The 14,229-nt window shown below is 41.9% G+C and overlaps 1 pseudogene; it reads left to right on the top strand.

The window, feature by feature from the left end:
• The first annotated feature begins 11,938 nt into the window (after positions 1 to 11,938).
• Positions 11,939 to 13,266, top strand: LOC104114588 (proteinase inhibitor type-2 CEVI57-like; annotated as a pseudogene).
• The last annotated feature ends 963 nt before the right edge of the window (positions 13,267 to 14,229 follow it).

Genomic DNA, 14,229 nt, shown 5'->3' on the forward strand with positions numbered 1-14,229 from the left:
CGACTTTGAGGACTCAATCAGCGATACTCGCAATGAGGGGGAAGATGCCATGCCGGTGTACGACGGGCGGTACCCCAGACGAGTACATGAAATGACTCCAGAAGATGTTGACCAGGGGCACGTAGCAGGCGCGGTGAGGGTCCTGCAAGAGAAACATGTGATCATCTTAGGCCACCTCACGTGGTAGGATCAGGTTATGACAGAGCTAAAACATGCGCTATCAGTCACTTCAAATAATGCAAATAAGCAAGATCCAGTTCCTCCCGTTATTCCTATAAACCAAACAATGCAGGGAGTCGACAATGACACTCCTAGAGGCGAAGTTGGCTCCGACGGGGCTGGGGGGAGCAGATCTGGACTCAACAGCGATAATGATCCATTCAAAGAGGAACTCTTGTGGTTCATGAAGGAAGTAAACGCCAGCATGGACTCGGTATTGAAAAGCCCGAGATCGAAGAAGTACATCCAATTACCGTACAAACCGAGTGCGGCCTCGGAATTAATCCCAAAGTGATTCAGAATGCCTGAAGTGCCAAAATACGACAGGACCTCAGATCCACTGGAACACATCACCACCTACACAACGACGGTAAAAGTAAATGATCTGGCTCCTCACAAAATTGAGTCCGTGTTATTGAAGAAATTTGGTGAGACTCTCACGAGGGGGGCCTTGACATGTTACTCATTATTGACCAAGCATTCCATATATTCTTTCGAAATGCTTGCAGATTCGTTCATCAAGGCCCATGCCACTGCCAGAAAGGTACAAGCCCAAAATGCCAATATATTCAGGATCACACAGGGAGAATCTGAGCTATTACGAAGGTTCGTTAGCCGGTTCCAGAAGGAAAGGATGTTGTTATCGGCCGTCTCGGATGAATGGGCAGTTGAAGCATTCACTAAGGGTTTGAACCCGAGGAGTTCAGATGCTTCCCGGAAGTTGAAGGAAAGTTTGCTCGAGTTTCAAGCAACAACTTGGGCGAATGTCCACAACCGGTACGAGTCAAAGATAAGGATCAAAGACGATCAGGTTGACTTCCTGTCATCAGCAAAGGGACGAGAGAAGAACAAAGAAAAATAAAGGACGATGTCGACTCATATAGATAAGTTTCAAGGGGCCGGTTTCTGCCATACGATCGGACGGAAGGTCATGATAAGAGCTTCCGGACATCAGACAAGTTCATCGTTGACGGGAAGACTGATCGTGGGTGAATTAATAGACCGCTGCAGGGTAGAGAAATCTAGGGACCACAAGGTTCTTCTTATCCAAAGTTATCAGAGTATAATTTCAACGTCAGCGTGGTGGAGTTAGTGTCGGCCATGAAAGATATCAAAGAGGCACGATTCCCAAGACCTATGATGTCCGATCCCAGCCAGGGGGACCCAAATCTATGGTGTGAATACCACAGCACTAATGGCCATCTGACTGAGGACTGACGGCACCTCCGGGAAGAAGTGGCAACGCTGTTGAAAAATGGTCACCTCAGAGAACTATTGAATAACTGAGCCAAAAATAATTATGGCCGAGACAGGGGCGACGCGCAAACCTCAAAGGCAGGAGAAGAACCTCCACGTCAAACGATCAACGTGATCTTCGGAGGGGACGAAATTAATGGGGTCACTTTCTCGGCCGCAAATAAGAATAAAATATCGATAACCTATAGTAAGAGATTCCGGGAGGACGATATCATGTTCACAGATGAAGACGCAGACGGATTACTACTACCGCACAATGACGCACTGGTAATTTCTTTAAATGAGTTAAATTTTAAAATTAAACGTGTTTTAGTGGACCCGGGAAGTTCCGCCAATATCATACAAATGAAGAGTTCTAGATCAAGCTAAACTCACAGGGAACATCATCCCGGCAACAAAGCTCCTTGCTGAATTCAACCTCGCAAGCGTGACAACCCGAGGGGAAATTTTACTGCTCACGGTTGCCGAGGGCGTAATTAAGACAGCTCTCTTCGAAGTAGTAGATGAGGACATGGGCTATAATATCATCCTAAGGAGGCCATGGTTGCACGAGATGAAAGTTATGCCTTCAACGTACCACCAATTGCTGAAATTCCCGACACCCGAAGGTATCAAGCGGATAAGAGGTGATCAACCAGTAGCGAGAGCGATGAATGCGACCTCAGCCTCTCACAGCAAGGGAAAGGAACATGCTGCATAACAGTTATCGAAACCGGCTTCTGTACCCGAATCAGAGGAAGTTTACCCGGGGGAAAGAAAGTCAGAGAAGTATCATATACCAAGGTATTTTCAAGTACCAGAAGAAACATACGCAACGAAATCCACAGCAAAAGAACTAGAGCAGGTTGCACTATTTGAAAAATTCCCAGAAAGGAAATTCCATTTGGGAACAGGACTACACCCAGAGCTTAGGTCATATTTTATTGAGTTCCTTAAAATTAACGCTGATTGTTTTGCATGGTCACACGAGGATATGACAGGGATCCCAACAAAAATAGTGGTGCACAAGTTAAGCTTGGACCCAAGCATACCTCCGGTAAGGCAAAAGAAGCGCCATATTGCCGAAGCAAGGAATAAATTTGTCAGAGAAGAGGTAACCCATCTACTTAAAATCGGTTCAATCCGAGAGGTAAGATATCCGGACTGGCTAGCTAATGTGGTAGTAGTTCCTAAGAAGAACAATAAATTTTGTATGTGCGTAGATTATAAAGATCTTAATAAGGCATGCCCAAAGGACTCGTTCCCATTACCAAATATCGATCAAATGATCGACGGTACGGTCGGGCACGAGTTAATGAGTTTTCTCGATGCCTATTCCGGGTACAATCAGATCAAGATGAACCCGGAAGACAGGGAAAAAACTTCGTTCATAACAAATTTTGGTACTTACTGTTACAACGTAATGCCCTTCAGGCTAAAATATGCCGGGGCCACTTATCAACGGCTCGTAAATAAGATGTTCAAAAAACAAATAGGGAAAACTATGAAAGTATATATAGACGATATGCTCGTTAAATCTCTGGATGCGGGTAGCCACCTGAGATACCTGCAAGAAACGTTTGACACACTGAGAGAGCATAATATGAAACTTAACCCCGAAAAGTGTGTGTTGGGGGTCGGTTCAGGAAAATTCTTAGGATTCCTAGTCTCACAAAGAGGAATAAAGGTGAATCCCGACAAAATCAAGGCCAAAGAGGATATCCCGGATCAACTACTCAATGTAAAGGAAGTATAGAGACTCACAGGCAGGTTGGTGGCTTTGAGCAGATTCATTTCCAGATCATCGGAAAAGTGTCACCGCTTCTTCGCACTGCTTAAAAAGAAGAATAACTTCGAGTGGATGCCGGAGTGTCGACAAGCCTTGAAGGAAATGAAGAAGTACTTGTCAAGCCCTCCTTTGCTCTCGAAACCTAAAGAAGGAGAAACATTGCAGGTCTACCTGACGGTCTCGGAAGTGGCGGTAAGCACAGTTTTAGTCCGGGAGGAAAATGGTACGCAATCCCCTACGTATTACGTTAGCAAAATTTTGTCGGGAGCGGAAACAAGCTTCCCACATCTGAAAAAAGCTGGCCTTAGCTCTCGTGGTAGCCACCCGGAAGCTAAGGCCCTATTTCCAGTGCCACCCGATAGCGGTGGTGACTACTTTTCCTCTGAGGAATATCCTCCATAAACCCGAGCTCTCAGCTAAATTGTCCAAATGGGTCATCTAAATAAGCGAATTTGATATAGTGTATAAGCCACGGACTGCGATTAAGTCGCAAGCCCTGGTTAACTTCGTAGCTGATATCAGCCCAGGGTTGATGCCTCTGGCCTCCAAAGAGGCAATAATGATGTCAGAGTCGACATCGGGAGTCTGGACCTTATTTACAGACGGAGCTTCAAATGTGAAAGGGTACAGGCTCGGAATAGTCCTGGTCACGTCTTCGGGGGAAACCTTAAGGCAAGCCATCAGGACGGCTACTTTAACTAACAATGAAGCGGAATACGAAGCTTTGATTGCAGGGCTCGAATTGGCCCGAGGGCTAGACTCCGAAGCAATCAACATCAAATGTGACTCGCAACTGGTGGTAAATCAGGTCTACATAATTTTTGATACCAAAGATGAGCGAATGCAACAGTACGTGGTAAAAGTTCAGGCTTTATTATCACGGTTCCGGGAGTGGTCGATAACCCATATCCCGAGGGAAGAAAATGCGGAAGCAGATGCGTTAGCAAATCTGGGCTCATTAACAGATATTCAGGGACTAGAAGCGGGGGCAATAGTTCAACTGATGAACTTAGCCTTAGACACGAAAGTTTACAATGAGGTAAATTCGACCAACCTGGTCTGGGATGGGAGAAACGAGATAATCGATTATCTCGAACACGGGAAAATACTCAAAGACCCCAAGACATTGAGAGTGCTGCGCACCAAAGCCACGCGATACAACTTCAAGAAAGGGAAGTTATACAGAAAATCATTCCAAGGTCCGCTGGCCCGATGCTTAGGAGCGTCTGAAGCCAGCTACGTCATGAAAGAAATCTATGAAGGAATATGTGGCAACCACTCGGGCGCAGATTCTTTGGTGCTGAAATTAGTCCGGGCGGGATATTATTGGCCCCGTATGGATCTAGATGCCAAAGACTTTGTATGGAAATGTGATAAGTGCCAACGCCACGCACCTCTGGTACATCAACCAGCAGAACCATTATATTCAATTTTGTCCCCGTGGACATTCATGAAATGGGGGATGGACATCATCGGACCTCTACCACCAGCTCCGGGAAAGGTAATATTTCTTTTAATTTTGACTGACTATTTTTCCAAATGGATGGAAGCAGGTCCTTACCAAAAGATCGGAGAACGCGAAGTGGTCAACTTCCTGTGGGAGAATATAATATGCAGGTTCGGAATACCTAAGGAAATTGCATGCGATAACGAGCCACAGTTTGTCGGTGCAAAAGTCACAAAATTCCTTGAAGATTTGAAGATAAAAAGGATTACTTCATCACCGTACCATCCGAGCGCAAACAAACAAGCAGAGTCGACAAATAAAACAATTGTGCAAAATCTAAAGAAAAGGCTAGAAATAGCAAAAGGCCGCTGGCCCGAGGAATTGCCGGGGGTACTCTGGGCCAACCAAACAACTGTCAAATCAAGCACAGGGGAAACTCCGTTTTCCCTCGTTTATGGCGCAGAAGCTTTGATACCGGTGGAAGTAGGAGAGCCCACTTTAAGGTATTCCTAGGCAAATGAGGAATCAAATAGCGAGGCAATGCTAATCATTTTAGGACTGCTCGAGGGACGCAGGGACCTGGCACGTGTCAGAATGGCAGCTCAAAAACAAAGGATGGAGCAGTATTACAATCAAAGAACCAACCTTCGTTACTTCAAAGTAGGGGACTTGGTCTTGAGGAAGGTGACCCAAAACACCCAAGAACTCAACGCCGTCAAGTAAGCCTCTACATGGGAAGGCCTTTCTGGGTTTCAGCTATCACCGGTAAAGGGTCATACGAGTTAGAAAACCACAACGGAGACAAGTTTCCAACAACTGGATGTGGCTCATCTAAAAAACTATTACTGCTGACAAACAACGACAATGTTTTTTAACGAGGCAGTGACCATAAGCATACTACAAAAACAACAGTAATAAGACCTTTTGGTAACAAGTTTTTATTCGGGGACGATAAGGTAATCTTTGCTTCGTTAGCAAATTCCCATCGGGAAGTTAAGTTTGCTACCGAACAAATGTTACACTACCGTTCTCGGGCACAAAACACTAGAGGATTGTCAGGTAATCTTTCACTCGACAACATGAATTCCTAAGGGAAAAGCAAAATATGTTATCGAGCGAAGGGTTACATAGCAATTCATCGGTGCAACCTTCGGAGGTACAAGACTTCCAGTGTTCGAACACGCATTCTTCGCATCAAAACATTGGGGGGGGAGGAGGGGGAGGCGGAATGATGATATGATTCGCAAGGCAACACTGAATGCCACGTCAACCAGGAACGAAAATCCGGCAAGGCATCACTGAATGTCACATCAATCGGGAACAAAAATCCGGTAAGGCAACACTAAATGTCATGCATCATCGGGACCGGGGACTGCACAGCCAGCCCCGAAGAAACAAGATAGCCACAAGTCATGGCAGCTTCTTGCCTACGTAGTAAAATGCCTATATAAACTATGAAATCGGAAGGAATGAAATGAAATCCTTTTCCTTTTGTCTTGTATCTTGTCTACATGATGAGCTAATTTTGTCATTTGAAAGTTAAACAAGTACTTCAAATGTTAGTGCCATAATGAACATGAGACATCCTCTTCAAGAGCACCGTAAACATAAGAGGGCCCTCTCTTATAAAAACCCTCCTGTTAAAGGGTTAAGTTCCGGAAGAATATATCCCTGGAACCAAAAATGCTATCGAGGAAAAATACAACCGAAGCCATATATGAAAAAGACGCAGAAACCAAACTTGCGCAAACACTTATAAAAACCCTCATGTTAAAGGGTTAGTTCCGGAAGAATATATCCTCGAAACTAAAAATGCTATCGGTGAAAAATACACCCGAAGCCACATACGAAAAAGATGCAGAACCAAACCTGCGCAAACACCTATTGAAACCCTCATGTAAAAGGGATAATTCTCGAAGACAGAAGTGCATCGAAGAAAATGCATCCGAGACCACATGCAGAAAAACATGAAAATATGCACAGACATTCAAGCGAAAGAAAGACTCAATAAAACATTTGAGCAAAAATAGGTACTTATTTACAAGAATGTGTCAAAGGAAGTACAAAACAAGGAAAGAAAAATCTAAGCTACAACATCACTGGAATCAAGAGGAAGAGAAGTATCCATATCCCCAGGAGCAGTCGGTGGTGCCACCGATGGTTCAGCATCTTCTCCAACTAGGTCTTTGACATCATCGCCTTCCGATTCCTCTTCAGTATCAGAAATATTGGAACCAGAATCAGAAGAACCGGGAGCGTCAGATCGCGCTGGGAGTCCATTCTTTGCAGCCAACTCAAGCTCGCGTGCCTTAGCGATTTCGACATCATTATCAATAATGCCAGCTTTGGCTGCTTCGAAGGGTTTTCTCCTCATGCTATACATGGCGTAAGTTTTTTCAACAACGAGGGAAGCCTCTCGGTGCCTGAGTTCTTCTTTGAGCTGAGTGATCTCGGCAGAAAGATCATCCTGGACGGATCTAGCAGATCAAAGACTGACATCGAGATCATGGACAGTTAAACTATAGAGCCTGTTGTGCTCGATAGTTTCCTTATACTTCTCCTTCAACCGGGCGTGACTCGCCCCTGCGGCAGCAAGTTCTTCGGCCTTAGAATTCAAGGCTGCTTCTAAATTAATTATCCTTTCAGTAGCGGCAGCCTCACGATCATTGGCAGCAAGAATGACATTTTAGACCTCAACCCATTTAGCCTTGACTTCATCAAAGCCGGCCCTCAGCGGCCCAACTTCATGGCTGAGGGTTACCACTTCTTGCTCACTTTGCTGCAAACGAGTTTCCAAAAGATCGGCCTCAGTGGCCCTGGTTTCCAATTCCGAGAGGCGAAGAACAGTCTGGTCTCGTTCCTCCAAAAGCTGGTCCCGCTCATAAGAGAGTTCCTCCTTCTCGCGGATTAACCATTGAAGGCCCTCGGAAGCAAGAAAATTGGCCTGCGAGATAAAAAGAGGTAAAGCTTAAAATGCACTCATTCAGAAGCTGAACAAAATAGCAGAGAAAGAAAGAAGCATACCGCAGCAGCATTATGCATGGCATTGTTCAACAAACAAACTCCCGAGAGTGTCTGAATTATCCAATCCTTCTCTGAAGCCAAGGGCTTCAGATAATTTGCAAGCTCCACCGGCCGGGAAAGAAGGTTGCATCCTGTAGAGACTGAGAGGGTAACATTCCTCCTCCTCTGAGGATCTTCAGAAGGGGCAACATAAGTTTGCCCCAAATTCCCATGAACAAGAGATTGGGGAAGAGGAATGCCCTTCGGCACTGTCAGGTGCGGCCGATGGAGGTGATATTGTTCATGAAAGCATAGATGAAGATGAAAATGATGTAGCAGCAATTGGTGGTGAAGAAGGGGGGGGGGGTGATAAAACTGGTAAGGGAGAAGAACGGGAAACATCTGCATCGAAGGCAACATTGGTCGTTGGGTGCTCACCAACCAAGGACAGCAAGGACGGTACTCTGCCTCGCAGTACTAGGCACAACGATTGGGGCCCGAGTACTGGAGCTGGCATTTTCCACCAAATCAAACTCTCCCCAAAGTGCCGAGACATCATCCTCGGCGGGTGTGACTCCATCAACAGGTTGAGCATACTGTTGAGAGGATAATGATTATTGTTTTCTATGAAAAGAAGCTCCCTCATCACTAGCTTCTTCATCAGCAATCACTACTATGTCTATGACCGGGCCGGGGGGAGGACCGGCCAGCGTCGCCACCTAGGATGATTCGGGGGCATTAACCTTTGCCCTCTTATTCTTCTCCCCGGACGCAAAGGAACACCTTCTTTTTGGTTGCTTGTTCTTTGGACGGGGACTCCGTGAAGAAGTATTTGTGCCCGGAGCAGATCCGGAGGTACCCGTCCGAGCAAGCGCCTCCTGGAGCAGCCTCGACGCATCAGCATGGTCGGCCAAAATATCCTCTTCGGGGATCTCGACTGAGCCCGGGGGCAGACCTAATTTGACAAACAAGTTAGGAGATTCAGCCAAAATCTACATATGCATAAAATAAAGCAAAGCAAATCATAGTTACCATGATTCTTGGCCTTCTACCCGTATTTGATGGATAGTTCTTTCCACAAGCGGATGTCGGGCGTGGTAATTTCCAAAATATTTTGAACCCATCGGTCCAAGCCTTCTACCATCGGTGGGACCCATCAGGCCGCTATAATATATAGGAGTTAAATAATTAATACGGGCATGGAAAAGCATTTAGGAGGAACGTAATGAAAGAAACTTATGATAGCGGTTCCAAGCAACCGAAAAGGATAAAGTCGTTGTTGGAATAATGTTACCAGAGGCAACTGCAACGAACCGTTCCATCCACCCTCGGTCATTGTCATCATCCATGCTGGATATCAAAGCATGGTGACCTCGCTTGCAGAGATTTATCATTCCCCCGCGGAAGACTTTGGGGGAGTACAAATTCATCATATGAGCCAATGATAGCTCTTCTTTGGTTTCCAGACACAAATGCCGAAGGTAGGCGACCGTCCTCCACACGGAAGGACTTACTTGTGCCAACCACACCTGATAACAGAGACAAAATTCCGCTATGACAGTATCAAGTTCTCCGTCCAAAGAAAATGGACCAAAAGTAAAAGGGTACATATAAAAATATGTGAAACCCTCTCTGGGATGGGTCGCTCGCTCTGATAGATCGGGAGCAATAATGTCCAAATCTTGGCAGCAACAGTCTTCCTTCACAGTAGGGATACTGGAAGGACGAATAGAAGAGGGTACCTGCTAACCGCCCATGTACGGGGGTTATCAGTGGCAAATTTCTCCTCCAAATCCTTCAAAGTACTAAGCCTCTTAGGGATTATGGAACTTACTATTGGAGGAACAGAATCCTCGTTCTTAATCTTGTTCTTCAAAGAACCAGCACGTTTAGATGAAGAAGCCATTGAAGAAGAGAAAGAAAAGGTTCTATATTTGGAAGAAATTAGAGAAGAGATGTGGAACAGGGATGCAGGTTGGAAGTTCAAACAATTGAGCCTAAAGAAAAAGGGAGTCGAAACGTATATGTAAAAATTTTGGGCGGCTAAAATACTTGGCCCCAATTACCTCGATAACCGGCAAAAAACGTGCTAAATCATAGGAGGACGCGTGTTCAGGGCATTAAATGCGGAGAGACCGGCGTCTAATCAGCCATCAGTAACCTGCAAAAGGGATTATAGTAATTTTCGCCAAAAGGAGATTCTCGCCGACTTCCCGGTAACACAAAGTTGTGTCACCGAAAAGCAGGGGGACTATCTGTACTAGGTAAATACGTTATGCTACGTGGCCATCCAAGAAGGGGACACGTGAAATTAAAACCGGGAGGATGAAAAATCGGGCACATCTACCTCGTGTGTCACCAAGAAAGGCAAGTTCGTAAAAGCATTGAGCAGGCTGTGCCCGGTAGCATTCAATAAAAAATATTCTAAACATTAAAGAGTAATAGCTCATTAAAGAAATCTGAGCATTTATGTTTACCGTTAGGTTTTCATTATAATACTTTAATTATTGTCATTAGTGGTGGGCCCGATCATTACGCCCACTGAGCTATAAATAATAGGCTCAACTATTGGGTATCAAAGAAGGCATTTTCTAATATAGACCTCGATACTTTTGCTCTCCCTAGTTTCTTGTTTTTATCATCATCGTACCCTAAAACTCTGTTCTCGGGCTCTCCAAATCTATCGTTTTATCGGCATTTGAGCTAAGCATATTGGACGAAAATCGATTAATCCATTATCTTTTGGGATCAAATTGATTTATCTGTCTAGAAACCACGAACTAATTCAACTGTACCGTTTTCCGGGTGAACAATGATTGCTTATGATAAGTCGTAGACCGTGATGTTTGTTTGAGGCTAGCATACCTAGTTTGCCTCTATATACTTTTGCTAATGAAGTCACATGCTAATTTTCCTATTAGTTATTTCCCTATTTCCCTAAACTCGTAAATATGCTTGTTGCATGTCATATTATTTTTTTCCCTTTAAGCTGTATAATTACATTCAGTTATATATATATATATATATATAAAAGGTGGCTTTCCAAACAAGTATTTCAAACCCTGCGAGGGGCCAAACTAGCTACGACAAATTATTTTGAAGGTATGTCGAAAATTTTCGACTATTTTATAATTGGTGGGAACCTATACGATGTCATTTGGCACTTGTTTTCAAGTTTTCCGACTCAATACACAAAGCTCGATTAATTGATCGGCTGTCCACTAGTACGTATTTCTTTTTCTTCATGTGTGGCACAGCTACTGTTAAGTTTGGTAGAATATATAAGGGAAAATAATATATGGGTTAACTTTGATATTATTAATTTTTTATTTGGTAGTCTTTCTCAACATATGTGTAATTATTAATTGTACTATTCTTATACATAACAAATCATGACATTAGCAATACTATAATTTTTACTACATGAATATACTTGTATAAAGATAGAGTTGCCCTTTTAAAACATTTTCTAAATCTTTTTCAAATCGTCGCAGGACATTATTGAAAATAAATAATTTTAATTTTTATGCAATGTACATTTATTTTGATATAACAAATCAAACAGTCAATAAAAAATAATTACAACATAACTAATCCTACCATTACCAATCCCAACATACTCATAAACCCTATTTAGTACTATTCTTGTACACCATATCAAACAGCACCTTAAAGTTTTTAAAATTCGTAACCGTACCTACCACCATTTTTCAAGTTTTGAAATCCTTAATCACACCTACCACGTTGCTTAACTATATTTTACTTCAATTTAAGGCCAGTGCATCACATGATAGACCCGAATTCCAAGTCCTCACCATATGAGCAACTTGTTTTGAATTTAGATTATCAAAAACAGGAACAAAAAAAAAAGGCGCTAATTATAATAATAATTTAATCACAATAGTTATAGGAATCTCCACAAGAGTAAGGCATGCCAGTAACAAAAATACCTTAATACAAGATATTGATGAATAATTAAACCACTTAAAGTTAACCTTCTGCACGTTTTGTACAAAATATTGAATTTTCCTTTCCCAATAAAGTAGCAACCCTAATTTCTTTTACCAGACTTAGACAATTACTAGTATCTTGCAAACTGATTTATTCTATCCAGGAGCTATAATTAATCAAAAATATATACTTATAAATCAATTGATCCGTATGACTATTGAATTACTAGTGGATTTTCATAAACTAATTTTTTTTTTTTTTTTGTTCAACCAGATCTGTACGCATTTGCTATAAATAGGTGGACAGGATAAGACATTCCTTGCTCAAAAACGAATACACTTAGGTAAACACAAGAAAACATGGCTGTTCACAAAGCTGGTTTCCTTTCTCTTCTCCTTTTGTTTGGTAATGCTTTTATCTTAATCTTTACTTCTACGTTACGTTAAACCATTATATATATATGCTTGTATTTCCTTTGAACTCTTTTTCCAGAAATTTTACTAAAGGTATCAAAATATAAAAAGGTAAATGAAGAAAATAAGGGAAGTCAACATATAATGTGTGTATACATAAATATAAATTTTTGACCTAGCTAAACAGTTAAATTTTCCCCAGAAGGGTTATCAATTGACACCCTTTGCATAGGGTGGCTCTGCATTGTCTCTTTCTCATCTTAACCTTTGGTACTTCTACGTTGCAGGAATTTTTCTACTTTTAAGTGAGCTAGAATATGCAGATGCCAAGGCTTGTACCCGAAATTGTAATCCAAGAATTCGTTACGGGAGATGTCCAAAATCAGGAAATAAGAAGTTTAACGTAGGATGCACCAACTGTTGTGCAGGATCCCTAGGTTGCAACTATTACAGTGCTAATGGAACTTTTATCTGTGAAGGAGAGTCTGAGATTAAAGTCGAAACTATAGAGACTGAAGTCGAAACTATGGTCGAACCAAATAAGATTTGTCCCCGTAATTGTGATCCAAAAATTCGCTACGGGAGATGTCCAAAATCAGGAAATAAGAAGTTTAATGTAGGATGTACCAACTGTTGCGCAGCCAGAAAGGGTTGCAATTATTTCAGTGCCAATGGAACTTTTGTATGTGAAGGACAGACTGAGACTAAAGTCGAAATCATAGAGACTAAAGTCGAAATGCGGAAATAAAAAGAGTAGCGATCGAATATGCACCAACTGTTCCGCAGGCAGAAAGGGTTGCAACTATTTCTGGAACTTTTGTTTGCAAGGGAGAATCTAGAGTCGAAAGTATGATAGTTGTTAAACCTCGTCCCCGTAACTGTGATGCAAGAGTTGGTTACATGACTTGTCCACAGTTGGGATTGGCAAAACTTAGTCAAGTATGTGTCAACTGTTGCAGTGCAGGAGAAGGTTGTAAACTCTATGGTTTTGATAGATCTTTACTTTGTACTGGTGGGGATCGGATTCAAACCTATTAATCCTCATAAGGGTAGATGCCTTTTCTTTTTCTAGTTTGTACTCTCTAATTAAATAAATGGCTGAGGGTATGTCTCTTGGGTGGCGTATGATGCGACAGTGGATTTTTCCAATTTCCAATGTCTGTACTAGGTTTTCAAGAGCCTAATGAATGGAGTACTCGTTTATCTTACTAATTAAGTTTAATTTTATGCATTTATTATCTAAATAAGATTACAGCGGAATATCTGTGTTAAATACCATTGGTAAAAAATGGCAGCCCGGTGAACTAAACTCTCGTTATGCGCGGGTTCCGAAAAGAGCCAGATCATACGGGTCTATTGTATGCAGTCTTACCCTGTATTTTTGTAAGAGTTTGTTTTCACGATTTGAATCCGTGGCTCCCCTTAATACCATTGGTAACCTAATAAAAATGGTACTCCCTCTGTCCAAATGGATTTTGAAAGTCAAACTTCGCAATAGTAATCACAAGTTCGGACATGAAGCCTTTAAATTTTATGAATTAAAATTTATATATTTTGAGACTATATTAATAATTTAAAATATTTAAAAGATATATAAAAATATTAAAGTAAAAAAAATTCGTTACTATGAAAATTCGAACTGTATTAAACAAATTAGGACGGAGGGTATTTAGAGGGTTAAAGATTTTATTTTTCGCATCATCAGAGGAAACACGGATAGTGACTGTTATCTATACGATCAAGTCTATTAGCTTATTGCTGGGAGTTTCTTGTTCTCTTCTTTTCTTTAGTTCTATAATCTAACCTTGAAATGGGGCCATAGGTCGATTCATTGGAGTACGGCGTTTAAAGAAAAACTTTTAACACATATTTAACTCAATATATACAAAATATCAAAAGTACTTTAAGAATCTTGCAACTTTCAATATGTTCATGTAATTCGAGCAGCGACAAAGAGCCAAATATACCCTTTCACTTTCAAAAATGGTCTAAGAATACTCCTTATTATATTATTGGGTTATCTATACCCTTGCAGTCATACTTTGAATTCAAATATACCCCTCATTTAAACGGAGGGACACGTGTCATCGTCCTGTTAGTCAATTCTAAATATCTCCTAATTAATTAAAAATACCCATTACCCATACCCGAAAAATAATTTTTTAAAGCAT

Source organism: Nicotiana tomentosiformis, chromosome 3 (assembly GCF_000390325.3).
Source record: "Nicotiana tomentosiformis chromosome 3, ASM39032v3, whole genome shotgun sequence".
NCBI classification, from domain to species: Eukaryota; Viridiplantae; Streptophyta; class Magnoliopsida; order Solanales; family Solanaceae; genus Nicotiana; species Nicotiana tomentosiformis.